The following is a 15,003-nucleotide window of genomic DNA, read 5'->3' as shown; positions in this document are numbered from 1 at the left end:
ATATATATATATACAATGGGCTTTCAGTTTCCATCTACCAAACCCACTCAAATAACTTTGGTTGGCTTGAGGCTATAGTAGAAGACACTTGCCGAAAGTGTCACACAGTGGGACTGAACCCAGAACCATGTGGTTGGGAAGCAAGCTTCTTACCACACAGCCACTCCTGTGCCTATCACTTGGCTTGGGTTTAAAAGTTCAAAGTGGACTAAACTTTTCACATCTCATTAAACAGATAACAACACTTTATGTTATTGAAGACCTTCTTTAGCCTGGGGTGCTGATGTTTCTCCTTTCCCTACCCACAGTCTTTGGCACTTGACATTTTTAAAGAAAACCCATTTCTCATCACCAGTCACTATTTGGTCCAAAAAAGGTTAATTTGTGAGACATGACAGCAAAAAAGAGCACACATTCCCCCTCTGTGTGATTAGACTTGGAAAGTTTGTGAGGAACCCATTGATCCAATTTGCTGACTTTTCTGATGGCATGCAGGTGTCGATGAATGGTTGAATGACCAAATCCAAGCTTCTCTGCAAGTTCCTCAACAGTTGCGATGGGATTTTGTTCCACCAGGGTTTGCAGGATTTCCTTGTCGAGCTCTACAGATCATTCAGGACAAGGCTCAGCTTCTTGGCTGTAGTTTCTGGGAACCACCATTGACTCTGGCTTATGCTTATTGTTTGATCCCCATATAATGCATTAATATTCCTCGTGCTTTCTGTTGCATTGTTGCCTTTATTTAACTCATGAAGTAAAATATGCCGAATATGCTCCTTTGTCACTTCCATTATAGCTTTGAAAAAATAACTGTTAAAATCGAACAGCACTCTTCAAAACTTGTACTAAGAATAAGGACAAGGTAAAATTACTAACTGTTTTTATAGTAAGTTGATGTAGGTAGCTTATCCTGTCCCCCTCTGACTTTTAGTTCATACAATTGAAAAAAAACTGCATTATTTATGGGATGACCCAATATATATTATCTCTCTTATGTCAATTATTTGTGAAATAGTGAGTTATCCATCATATAATGGGTAACTTTGGCAGCATACTTTTGTCACCATAGATAATTTGACAAAAAATTATAATTATTGTATGCCATATTTCCTCATATTACCCATGGTGGTAAAAATATATTTTCAAAGTTACTGGTCATATGAAGGATAACATTCTAATGTTTTAATATTCTTCAGCAATTGTAATATATACACTTGGAACAGTTTGTTATAAATTCTTATGTTAGCAAGTGCCCTAATGATTAATGCAAAAAAACTTACTCTGCAAACTAACAGCTAACTAGAAAATCACATAAGGAAAAAGCATGTTCATTACAAGTCTTAACTTTTGCAGAGCCTTTTTCAGTTACAGCCAGTATTTTACTCTCCCACCCTCCTCTGTCTCTATGATTCTTTCTCTCTCACTGTGTGTGTGTGTGTGTGTGTGTGTGTGTGTAACGTTCCTTTACTCAATTGCCTTCCACCAACCTAGAATGTGCATTCATTCTGTATCTCTTTGTGGTAACTCTTTCTATATTTCTCTTTTACTCTATCTACCCCTCTCTACAACATAAAGCATAATGGGAGAAACTAACCAACCCACATTTATATTGGCTATTATTACGTATAGATTGCTCTTGTCTGACTAAATTTGAGAAAATAGTCTCTACTTATATGGTTCTAATTTTTGTCACTAGCTCTAATTTCTTCAGATCCGTTTAACAACAGATTATTTAACAGACTATTTATGAGATTAAATACAATGAAACCAATGTGTATTTTCTGCTTATCAATTTGTGATAAGCTGTATCTATTAATGACTATAATTCAAGATGGAAATGAAAAATGAACATGTTCATACCTTCCATAAGAACTTTAAATGATTTCTAACATTGGCCCACAACCATACATTTTAGAGGAGGGTTTTACTTGGCTGTATCAAACCCATTACATGACTGGTTCTTATTTGATTGATCCCACAAGAATGAAGAATAAAGCTGAACATAGTGGAAGTGGCATTTGAACTAAGATGAAACTAAATACAAGGCATTTAGTCCAACACAAAGCTCTCTTTATATTACACTGCCTTTTCAAGCACTTGATATGAAGAAATTCTAACAACTTTTTGTAATATTTTTACTTTTGGCAAGAAAATTGTAAAATTTCAATGAATATAACATGTAAACAATATAAGAAATAAATTCTTCAGGTTTTCTCCCCATATACATTATGTTCTATTTAATACCCATTCTTTTCTCAGAGTTGAAAGTTTCAGTAACTTCTTGGCTACAAATGTCATTATAAAAATGGTACAGAAGAGAAAGGCCACTTGGAGGAAAGATGAGAAAGAAATATTGAAACATAGTAGATGTACAAAATAAGTGAGATATTGAATCAGAAGAGGAAATTATGAAATGTATATCATTGTTTTAATGATATGCTAAAAAAGAGTGTTTGCTATGGTAAATCCCTAGCTAATCCAATTTGCCAATGAGAGAGCAAATAATATATACTTAAGGAATGACACAGGGTATCTGTAATTTATAATGAAAGTAGGTGAACTTTAGATATATTTTATAGTTTTAGTTATTTTAAGTAGTCTCAATATTGATTTTTATAGAAGACAGTTTTATGTAAGCCACATCCATCTTACCATTTACGGATGTTCAGAATCAGTGGCAATGACTAGTCTATTGATTATGACTTGATGAAGAGCTAAGATGTTTAAAAGACATTTCTGGAATAATATTGCTTTATTAATGCTATTGTTAGCAGATGGAAAAACAAACAAACAAAAACTATGCAATTTACAAGAAGAACCCAAGAATCAATAGATCTAGAAGTCAGTTCTGTGAGAACTGATCAGAAAGATAACATGTCTCAATATGTACAATGTATATTACCCAAGTTTTCAGCTTTCTTCTGTATATGAAATGACAAATGTGTAAGAAGCAGGAAAGTCCCAAGCAAATTATGATGTGGTTAGAGATAATGTTTAGCTTTTATAGAAGTGAGTGGAGCACTGTTATTTCATTAAATTGAACAAGATTTTTATATTCAATCTACTGTCTACTGATATTTTCTGATAATAAAAAATTGGATTTAAGAATATCTGCAAACTCCTGCACCAATTTCATAGCAGCACAAATAGGTGTATATTTGGAACGATGCACTCAGGATAGGCAAAGTAAGCAGTCCCAATCAAAACTAAAATTTAAAAAAATTATTACATATAAAAAGTAAGTCTTTTCCAGTTTGTTATAAAAATGAATGAAATTCGAAGTATATTTTAGTAAATGACTTTGCTAATGTTAATTACATGTTTTTAACTTCAATTGGTAAGATGGGATTTGAGGGAATTTGGTTGCTATTTTTAGCAGGTTGAGTGATCACATAGACTCCTTCATTAGCTAGCTAATTTTAAGAAACATGAGAATATATATTGTATGAAAAAAAATTGACTTACTTCACACTAAAAAAACCGAAATTACTTTCTTGCCAACTCAATAAAATAGAAATTACTACAAACATGCATGAATACAAAATGTGTATCTTAGCTGTTGTACATATAATAATGTTGTTTGGTAATGTATGTTTGTTTACGTGCATATGTTGATTACAAGTCATCCAATTTTTTCCATTTTCAATAGATGTATATATGCATATATTTTTAAGTATTTACAAATAAAAAAGGAAATTACTTGAGCATTAAATGTTGCTCCAAGTACAAGACGAAAAAGATAAAAATGTGACTTTACAGTATTAGCGTATTTCATTAAATATATTTTTGTCAATAAAATATTTACTATGGTATTAAATATATTTAATGTATTAATGCAAAACAATTTAAAAAGGTCTTTTGAAATAAAAATTCAACAATTTTATTTCCAAATTTTGGAAGATAACCTTTAAAAGAGACACGACAAGCTAGTCTTTCTTCGCAAAACCAGACACAATAACAATACATTTAAAGGAAATAGTCTTAGACTATATTTCCAAATACAGGAATAATATACAACTAAAGTCTTTAAGGTTACTACAAATGCTAGGCCTCACAATCTCTGATTATATCTCATGGTGACCTCACATTTGTAACATTATCAAAGCTTCAGTTTAAAGATTAGGTTTTCTCTTTAAGGCTAATAAGTTCTTCACTTCCAATTGCTTGTTAACTTCAATTATGACTTACATATACAGAAGTACTGTTTTAATATGTAGCTTGGGGCAGTGGTAGCAAACAAACAACCTAGGTTGCATTAAAAAAAAAAACTGTCTATTTGATTAGCAAGGACTCACTTACAAATGAAATGCTTTTTTTTTCCTCCTTCTTCAGTATCCCCTACACAGGCCTCTTCAGCTTTTGAAATATCAAGCAACATACTCCATCTCCTGTCAATGTCTCCTGTTTCTTAGACAACACAATAACCTCACACAAAATACTTGCCCAGTCATTCATCTCTAGAACTAGTCCCATGGATTCACACCTTGTTAATTTTTCCTTTACAGTCAGTGCTCAGCTAATCTTGAAACTGGACATCAATTGTATTGGTCTTAACAGTCCTATAAATGTTTATGTATACTGCTTTTACTCCACTTAACCTTCTAATGGTTTCTACCATAGGGCTGTGATCATGCAAAAGCACTGGCATAATTATGTTATAAAACCTTTACATCTTTGGAAGATTTATCAAATACAAATTCAAATGAAAAGTTCCTGTAAGTTTAGTTTTGGGACAAAAGCTTCATATAAAGTTAAGTATGAGCAATGGCGACATACTTCCTTTTATTGTTAGTTATCTGAAATATCATTAGTCTTTAAGTGTATGCTTTGTTTACTTTGTGTGTTGTCAAACCTCTCTCAGTGTGCCAGTTGACAGAATGATTTTATTTAAAACATGACACCTAGAGTACAAAGATAAATGGAATTTTATCAAGAGTTCTGGATACCAGTTAGACATTGTTTATATATATTAGGTCATCCCATAAATAATGTGGCTTTTTTATACTTTTATTTTTCAAAATTAAGATAAAGTTCTTTTTTAATCTAAAAAAAATCTCCTTCATTTTCTACAATGCTCTTCTGGTAGACTTGCAAGGTCCTTCATCCAAAATTCACTTGTCCATGACGAAAGATACTCCTCCAGCACTGTTTTGATTTCGTCTACAGAATTGTATTTTTTCCGCCAAGTGATTTTGAAGACTGCAGAATAAATGATAATCAGATGGGGCAATGTCCAGCGAATATGGTGGATGGGGTATTGTTTGCCATTCAAAGTGCTCCAGCCTTTGGAATGTCATCCTTGCTATATGTGGCTGAGCATTATCCTGATTGAAGAACACCTTTCGTCTTGAAACCAAAGATGGTTGTCTTTCTTCTAGCACTGACTTAAGTCACTTAAGCTGCTTGCCGTAAATCTCCTTTGTTATCGTTTGGTTTGGATTTAAAAGTTCAAAGCGAACTAAACCTTCATATCCCACGAAACAGATTATGTGGGTGAAGACTTTCTTTAGCTTGGGGGTGCTAGTATTTCTCCTTTCCCTACTCACTGTCTTCGGCACTTGACATTTTTATGGAGAACTCATTTCTCGTCACCAGTCACTATTTGGTCCAAAAAAAGGATCATTTGTGAGACATGGCAGCAAAGAAGAGCACACATTCACTCTCTGCATATCACTAGACTTGGAAAGTTTATGAGGAACCCATTGACCCAATTTGCTGACTTTTCTGATGGCACACAGGTGTCAATGAATGGTCGAATGACCAAATTCAAGCATCTCTGCTAGTTCCTCAACAGTTACGATGGGATTTTGTTCCACCAGGGTTTGCAGGATGTCCTCATTGAGCTCTACAGATGTTCCAGGATGAGGCTCGTCTTCTAGGCTGCAGTTTCCAGCTCAGAATTTCTGGAACCACTGCTGACATTGGCTCACACTTATTATCTGATCCCCATATAATGCATTAATATTCCTCACACATTCTGTTGCATTGTTGCCTTTATTGAACTCATAAAGCAAAATATGTCGAATATGCTCCTTTGTCACTTCCATTATAGCTTTGAAAAAATAACTGTTAAAATCGAACAGCACTCTTCAAAACTTGTACTAAGAATAAGTACAAGGTAAAATTACTACCTGCTTTTATAGCAAGTTGATGCAGGTAGTTTTTCCTATCCCCCTCCGGCTTTTAGCTCATACAATTGAAAAAACTGCATTATTTATGGGATGACCCAATATATAGGTAAATGGCAACTGACAGGAGAAATGAAACAGAATAGTCAAAGAAATGTTGATAAACTAGGTCTCACAGCAACTAGACAAGACCTGAAAGGATTGGGTTGAGAGATGAGATATACCATAAGTACAGTTTAGTAATAGATTGAAGTAGTGACTGAAGCCTCTTCATATGTTGGGGTGTCAGATTCTCTTTAAAATAAAATTGCAGCAATGATTTTCGATATAATGAAGAAATGACATTTTCCTATACTAGTATCAATTCATCTCTTAGGTTACTTCAACAAAAGCAACAAAACAAAAGAATTTATTGAAAGTGTATTCCACAGTTAAACAAAAGCTGCATTTGCTATCTATAAATGAAATGATTCATTGATTGATTATGTATACTTCTAACCTTTTAGAATAAGTCTGACTGACTTAATCAATTCAGTGTTAGTGACTTGTAAGTGATGTGCTATACAAATATCTGACACACCTACCGCAAGGCTATTAAGATTACAGGATGAACAGATCTTTTTTTTTATAGGATTAAAAAAAACAAAAAGATTCACAATCAGAAACTCATAGCAACATGACACTCAAATGCATTTTCCAAATATTTTAATTCAGAAAAAAGTATTCAAATGTATATCGTTAGAAACCTAGAAAATAATACATCAGCTACTGCTAAAATATTTCCCACTATTGCAAATGCTTCAAGTTTAATACAGTTAAATATTTTAATCTGACTGGTAGAAAATAAAGCAAAATTGACTTGAGTGCAGTTGGAAGTCCAATTTGCGATCATAGTTTTTTTTTTTTTGCAATACTCACAAGTTTAATTATAGTTTTAGTTCACTTTATATGAAGCATTAAAACAGTGTATTAAAAGAAATATCCAAGAGAATTAATTAGTAACAGCTAAAAAACATTTTAGAGTAAATCTGTTAAAATTAAAAACTATGTTTATTTTCAATTTGAAAGCAAAAGCAAAATACTGAGTAGTGGAAGTGATGTTTAAAAACTTATGTAACCTAAACCATTGCAATCTTTTTGTAAATTTCAACATCCCTTGATAATAGCTTTAACAAAGATGACTTTGCCTGGTAAGGTCATTCTTGGCAAGCATAAAGCTACAAAGTCTGTATATAGAATTCAAGAACAATTTACTCAAGCTCATTGAATTTTTCTCAAATACCACATAGCCTTTAAGGCAGGGCAATGATAGTGATATAGAGACATTTAATACACAGTGCTTGTAATGCATAAGACATTATGAACCAAAATGAATTTTCTTTTCAAGTCCCATAAAATGCATCAGAGTAGGTTTAACTACTTCTTCAATATACTGTATATACAATTATGCTTTCTTAAGACTGGTATAATTCACTGGTATAAATTTTTCTATGAATCCTTTTCTAATACTGACAACTCACAAGTACAAATGACTAACAAACAGAGAATTGTGCCTAAGAATAGGTGGGAATATCGTGACTAAATAAATGTGGGCGTATTGTCAAAGAGAAAGTGGGAGTATTTATGGTTAAATAAATGTTTTATCGCCCAATAGTCCACTACTTTAATAAATCAACCACACCTAGGTTGAACAAGTAAATGTGAAGTTGAACCTGTTAAGCTCAATTCAAATAAGACTAAGATAACATTATAAAATATATAGAGTATCGGGAAATAATAACTTGCACAACCTGAGAATAAAGTAAAAAGCAAACTAGGTGACAATTGAAAATCAGTGAAAGTAATAATTTTCTGTTAGTTGAATGATTAAAAATCTCTTAGATAATTCCAAACGTTTTTTCTGTATTGATTAACATGCTTAAATTACAAGCCAGGAAACTGAAACTTTGTTAGCAAATGACTCACTGGCTTTTTTTAAAAAAATTTCAGGGGAGGGGGCCAGTCGATTAAGTCGACCCCAGTATGCAACTGGTACTTAATTTATTGACCCCCAAAAGGATGAAAGGCAAAGTCGACCTTGGCGGAATTTGAACTCAGAACACAAAGACAGATGAAATACCGCTAAGCATTTCACCCAGTGTGTTAACGTTTCTGCCAGCTTGCTGCCTAAAACAGGTCTATATTGATTAAAACACTGGTTTCCTAGATTTAGCTATATTCTTGAATTCTAAATAAAAATAAGATATTTTGATACCATATCTAACATGAAATATATACTTTATATATACGGATTAAAGTACAGTTTTTATTATTGCAATGGAATAGAAAAACTCTTGGGCTGAGAGTTTTCATTATACCTCACCAAAGACTAGGTAAACTTGTATTTTGCATATTGCAATGCTGTCAGTAGGATTTTAACTCTCAAATATTAGAACCTAACTGAAACTGGTTATCCTTTTGTAACTAATTAGTTTTGAATAATGAATGAATTTTATTCATTTATTATTCTAAAGCAATTATTTTTTTGAGCCATTAAAAATCATTAAAACAAACAAACAAAAAAATCAGCAGCATCAAATCTATATGTAAATCTAAAACTAATATTAGGCTAAAAGCTTTAAATAAAGCATTACCACTTCAAATGATGACCTATAATTATCAAAATTCCACTAAGTAGATACATTTTCTAGTTACAGGAGTTCAAAGAATGATAATGATCATAAATTTTTAAACAAAGTTATTTAGTATCTACAAGATATCAGAATTTCCATAGTCAAGATTTCAAATAAAAATTTGAATATATTGTCAGAGTCATTAGATTAAGTTGCTTAGCATTTGGTCATATTGGATGAATCCATTGAAAATGAATAAATAGATTATTTAGTATTATTGATAGCTTCTCAGCATTTAACACTGTAGACTGGTAATGCTGAAGAAGATTATTGATTTCACCATAGTAATATGGGAGATATGAATCCCCAAAACAGTGAGATATGCATGCATTAAACATACTAATCAGCTTAGTGCTTTTCTGCTTTATTTTATGGCTGACATAAGTCATACCCAAAGGAGAAAAGGAAGAATATGTACATCCACAAACATATTCTGGTGACAGCAGATTTATCAACTACTATTATAACCTCCACTTTCCCCCACAAAAGACAAAAAAAAGGGATCAATAAAATAAAAAACATCCACTCAAAGTGGTTTCTATTCTTATTTTCTATGTCAGCAAGATTTTAAAAATTATGAAAATTCTGCAAATCAGTTGTGAAAATAAATGATTTTACAGTCAGATGTGAATTCTACAGGTAATACAATTTTATGAACTAAGAGTGGTGCTGTATTTCTATATAGTCAGACTGATGGTACAGGACAATGTACCATCATATTACAGAAACTTTAGTCACAACCTTTGATACATCTATATGAAAATAAATGCTATGAAGATTATCACTATTTTAATGTTCCTTTTTTTTTTTTTTTTTCATATTGTAACCAATTTTTGATAGTGTTTTTCTGGGAAATCAAGCTTCTTAGCATTAAATGTTGATATATAATGGTTGGGAAAGTATCTATGATGCTACCAGTGTCAGAGAAATTATCCATCTGGAAGATCCTTCCCAAGTTATATTACTAAAGAAGTAGGATTACCAGTAATACTTAATAATATATTACATAGTAGAAAAGAGAAAAGCATATGAACAAATAATAAAAAAATTTCTTATCTTTGGAGAGCTTATGTTTGAACTTCATTTTAAATTGCTAAATTATATCAATACTGAGTAGTTGCTAGCTCTGATTTACTGGACATCCTGTAAATGTGAAGTGTGTTTGCAATTAATTGTGACTTTAAATTGTAAATCTAATTCCAATATCAGCAAACTCATTAGACTGACTACATCTTTTCTTCAATACATGCATTAACCCTTTAGTGTTCAGGTTATTCTGTGAAATGTAATGCTTTTTCATTCAAATTTTTTTTGAATTAATTATGCATTATTGCATAGCTTTGAGGTTTCAATGATGTGATTGCTTATTTTCAGAATGTTAGTGTAGGTTAGGTGTGAGAGGTTAAATATGGCCAGTTTGAATGTAAAACATGTACAATATCTGAGCCGGATTTGGCTGGTTTAAACGCTAAAGGATTAAAAGAATTATTTGTTTTCATCAGCTATAAACTATTCACATATGTACAGAGTTTATAGATGCCTTGGTTTGGATCATCAGATGAACGATATATATAACCATTTTGATTTCAACACAGATGAGATTGCTTCTCGTTTTTTGAAACAAAACTATTTTACAGTGTTATTTTAATCTAATGTTGTTTCAAGTGCATATATTATTTGTTCTAACCTGATCAACTTTCGTATGATTCAGTGAATGTTTTATTTACTGATTTCTATATGTGGAAAAATAATTTTTGGGTTAGCTTAGGAAGCACAGCATGTTCATCACTCAGGCGACTAAATTATGCTCAAAGACCATGTCTAGCAACCCATTGACATTCTGAGCAAGACAAGTGCTTTTGAACACACAAATCTCTTTGAGAAGTTTCTCTAAGACAATATATTAAAGCATGTGCTGTCCCAGATTTATATGTATATATTATAAATGTTACACACATAATTATCTTAATCTAATGCTGTTTTAAGAGGATATATTTAAGTGTGTGTGTGTGTGTGTGTGTGTGTGTGTGTGTGTGTGTGTGTGTGTGTGTGTGTATATGCATGTATGCATTTTCTGATTTGTCTTAAGCAGAGTGATACTAATAACCAGTTGTTAGAACTAAATATACTTCTGCCTTAGAGTAAACCATCAGGTGAGTACAGAACATATTATTAATTAATGAAAGACAAAAAAACAGGAGTTATGTAATTGCTTTTATAAGCTTACAACTGTTTCTACTATAAGAAGTTTGCACTGAAAGCTGAATGCTTATGCAGCATCTTATAGTTCCCTCAGAGGCATTTAAATGAAGTCTATATTTATTATAGAAAGTATTTAAATACTCATGTACATATTTAACCCTTTCGTTACCAGCCCGACTGAAACTGTCTCTGGCTCTGAGTACAAATGTCTTGTTTCCATAAGTTTTAAATTAAAATCTTCCACCAAACCTTAGTCACAATTTATGTTCCTAACACTAGCTTAATGATAACCAAGTTATTTTACTAAATTCTTTGTTATATTTAAAGTAATTGAAAGAAACACAGAGCATCTCAAAATAAATGCAGTAACGAAAGGGTTAAGTCATTCTCTCTCTCTCTCTCTCACACACACACACACACACACCCACCCACACACACACATGTAAAATGGTTGATAAATTGCTAGTTTAAGATTGGTATAGAATAGTGTTCAGTGAGATTAGAATCTTAAACTCCAACTTCATCAGAGTGAGATAGTCCAGAGGTAGAAAAGTCAGCTAGAAGAACAATCAAAATCAAGCAGGTAGCCAGTCAAATGATAACAGGTCTAAGAAATGTATTTGTATGAAAAGTTGCATATACAATTTACATGTTTTCAAGTCTTGTGTTTACAGCTGTTTGGAATGACTGATGGCTGGTTGACATATTGTGTATTATGCAAGCAAATGCAATACTAAGGCAATATTGTAGATCTACATATAAGCAAAGTAACAACTTGTACAGATTTTGATAGCTCTGGGAAGCAGAGTCATAGCATTCTCTTCAGAAGATAAAGGGTATATGGATGATAGGGGATAGTGTTTATAGATATTTATTGGATCAATAAATTAGATAAAGAAATGAAGAGGAGAGTTTGTAATGAGAATAATAGAGTTAGAATGTGGGATGGACAGAAGAGAAGCAAGGAGAAAAAAAGGGTGTATTAGTAAGACAGAGAAATATAGCTCGGGTTGGGTACAGGTACAGGGGAAGAATTGAATGACCTACAAGAACTTGTTCTTGTAGGTCATTTACTGATTTCTATATGTGAAAAAATAATTTTTGGGTTACGCTCAAAGACAAATGTCTAGCAGCCCATTGACATTCTGATCAAGACAAGTGCTTTTTAACACACAAATCTCTGAGAAGTTTCTCTAAGACAATATATTAAAGCATGTGCTGTCCCAGATTAGGTCCCACTTAGGTCTGTTCACACACTTCAGTAGCATGTCTGTAGATGTGTTCTTTACATTTATTCTTTTATTCTTTTGCTTGTTTCAGTCATCTGACTGCAGCCATGCTGGTGCACCACCTTTAGTTGAACAAATCAACCTCAGAACTTATTCTTTGTAAGCTTAGTACTTATTCAATTGGTCTCTTTTTGCGGAACTGCTAAGTAAAACACACGAGCATCGGTTGTCAAGCGATGGTGGGGGGACAAACACAGACAGACACACACATATATGATGGGCTTCTGGTTGGCCTGAGGCTATAGTAGAAGACACTTGTCCAAGGTACCATGCAGTGGGATTGAACCGAGAACCATGTGGTTGGTAAGCAAGTTACTTACCACACAGCCACGCCTGTGTCTATTTATATGTCTATATTTTAACATTTTACATTTACATTTGCTGTTCCTGCTGAGATGAACAGCTGTCAGTTGCACCTTTACTAGTCATCCTTTAGCAAGTGGGTGAGCAGCATCCTCTTTAAATAAGACTGCTCAGTCACAAGGGATTCCATCCAATTCTTCTAACTACCAAGAGTGAAGAAAAAGAAGCAAAGATAATTCTCTTCCTGCCAAATGTACAGGCTTGTGACAACAAGCTTCCAACTAGTCAAATCTGAAAATGTTGCTGTGCACCTATCACCTAAAACTTTGAGAGATCAGTGCAGATAAAACTGGCTGTTCTGTTCTATTCTTTACAAAATACTTTACTTTTAGATAGTCTAGTTACAAGTGGTGTAATATGCTATGCTCTTCAAAAATACCTGTTCTTTGTAAAGAATGCAGTTACAGATACAGGAACAATATGAACACTACTCTCTAAGTATAAGCTACCATGTTCCAGTGATAAGAAAACACCAAGATGACTGGTGGAAGTATCAACAGAAGGCATTATCATTAAAGTCTTTTTTCTTGTATTCACCAACTAAGGCTGGCTACAAGATGATGGTGGTGGTGGGGTTATATACCATCTCCTACAAGGATGTTCTGAGTAAAACTCAAGTTCCATGATTCTCAATTGGCTTTAGAGTGTGCTCATTCAGCATCTCATTTATACATAGCAACACTTTCTTTCTACAAAGCTGTTGGCCATCTGCTGAGTTCCTCTACCTTTTGTCAGATCTATATTTCTTATGTTGGGTTTCCAGCAAATATTCCTCAGTTGCCAATGATTCAACCATAAAAACAGGTTATACTTTATGCCAGGTGACAATTCAGTGAGGCTTGTAAAATGTGTATATATATATATACAAAAGTATAGAGAACCCATCAGATTAATGTAAAATTGTTTTTATTATAACTGACCATAAGAACAAACATTAACGCGTGTGTGTGTGTGTGTGTGTGTGTGTATATATGAAGAAGGGGGGAAAAAAAAAAAGGGAAAATAAGAAAACTTCTGACAATGCAGAAAGTTTTGCAAAAACCTTTATATTTCAGGTGCAAAAGTCCATCCTCAGAAGTAAACAGTCTGTGAAATTTTGCCTCCCATCAGTATGTATTGTTTTCAACATTGCATGTCTCTAAACAATTTTATCTCAGATAAAAACTGTAGCATTTTGCCTATCAGTGGTGTATATGTATGTGTATGTATGATGATATATATATATATATATATTAAGTATGATACATAGAAGGTTAGCATATATAAACACACACACATACATACAAGCACACATATATACATACACCTATAATTATTGGGGCCTTGGGATATGTATCACATTGCCTAAATACTAATCTTGAGAAATTAGGCTTCTCAAAACCAGAAAGGAGAAAGATAATCCGAAGATTACAGATCCAATCCATCACTGGAACTAAAAATCTGTAAAACTTTCCGGAAGTTTATAATTTAAATATATATGAGCATGTCTAGATATGCAACTATATGCATGAGAATACATACATAAAACATACAAATCTGCACATATATACAAGCAAAAATACCCTATTCTTGATGCTGAACAGGGTATTCTAACCTAGCCTTGGACCTAGGTTAGAAACTGGTTCTTTCTCTATTGGCAAGAAATCTTGAAATAAACTGAATAATGACATTCATACATACATATATGGTTCTTATATTTTGGATATATGGTTAAGACATTCATTTCCAAAATACCTGGTTTCAGATTCAGTACTACTGCATGATATCTTGAGCAGGTCTTTCTACTATAGCCCCAGACCGACTCAAAGACCCCTGAAGAGATTTGGTGGATGGAAACTGAAGGAAACCCATCTTCTGTGCGTGCGTGTGTGTGTGTGTGTGTGTGTGTGTGTGTGTGTGTGTGTGTGTGTGGTGTAGTGAGGGCACAAGGCCTAGTGGTTGAGGTGTTGCACTCACAACCACAAGACAGTGGTTTTGATTCTCAGATCATGCAATGTGTCGCATTCTTGAGCAAAACTCTTCATTTCACAATTGGCACTTGTGCCCAGCATCGCCTTCCTGGCACTTGTGCCGGATGGCATGTGCAAAGACATTCGAGCGAGATCGTTGCTAGTGCTGCAGAACTGGCTCCTGTGCGGGTGGCACATAAAATACACCATTTTGAGCGTGGTCGTTGCCAGTACCTCCTGACTGGCCCTTGTGCTGGTAGCACGTAAAAGCACCCACTACACTCTCGGAGTGGTTGGCATTAGGAAGGGCATCCAGCTGTAGAAACTCTGCCAAATCAGATTGGAGCCTGGTGTAGCCATCTGGTTTCACCAGTCCTCAGTCAAATCGTCTAACCCATGC

The sequence above is a fragment of the Octopus bimaculoides genome, chromosome 1 (assembly GCF_001194135.2).
Source record: "Octopus bimaculoides isolate UCB-OBI-ISO-001 chromosome 1, ASM119413v2, whole genome shotgun sequence".
NCBI classification, from domain to species: Eukaryota; Metazoa; Mollusca; class Cephalopoda; order Octopoda; family Octopodidae; genus Octopus; species Octopus bimaculoides.
This window is presented reverse-complemented; position numbering follows the sequence as displayed.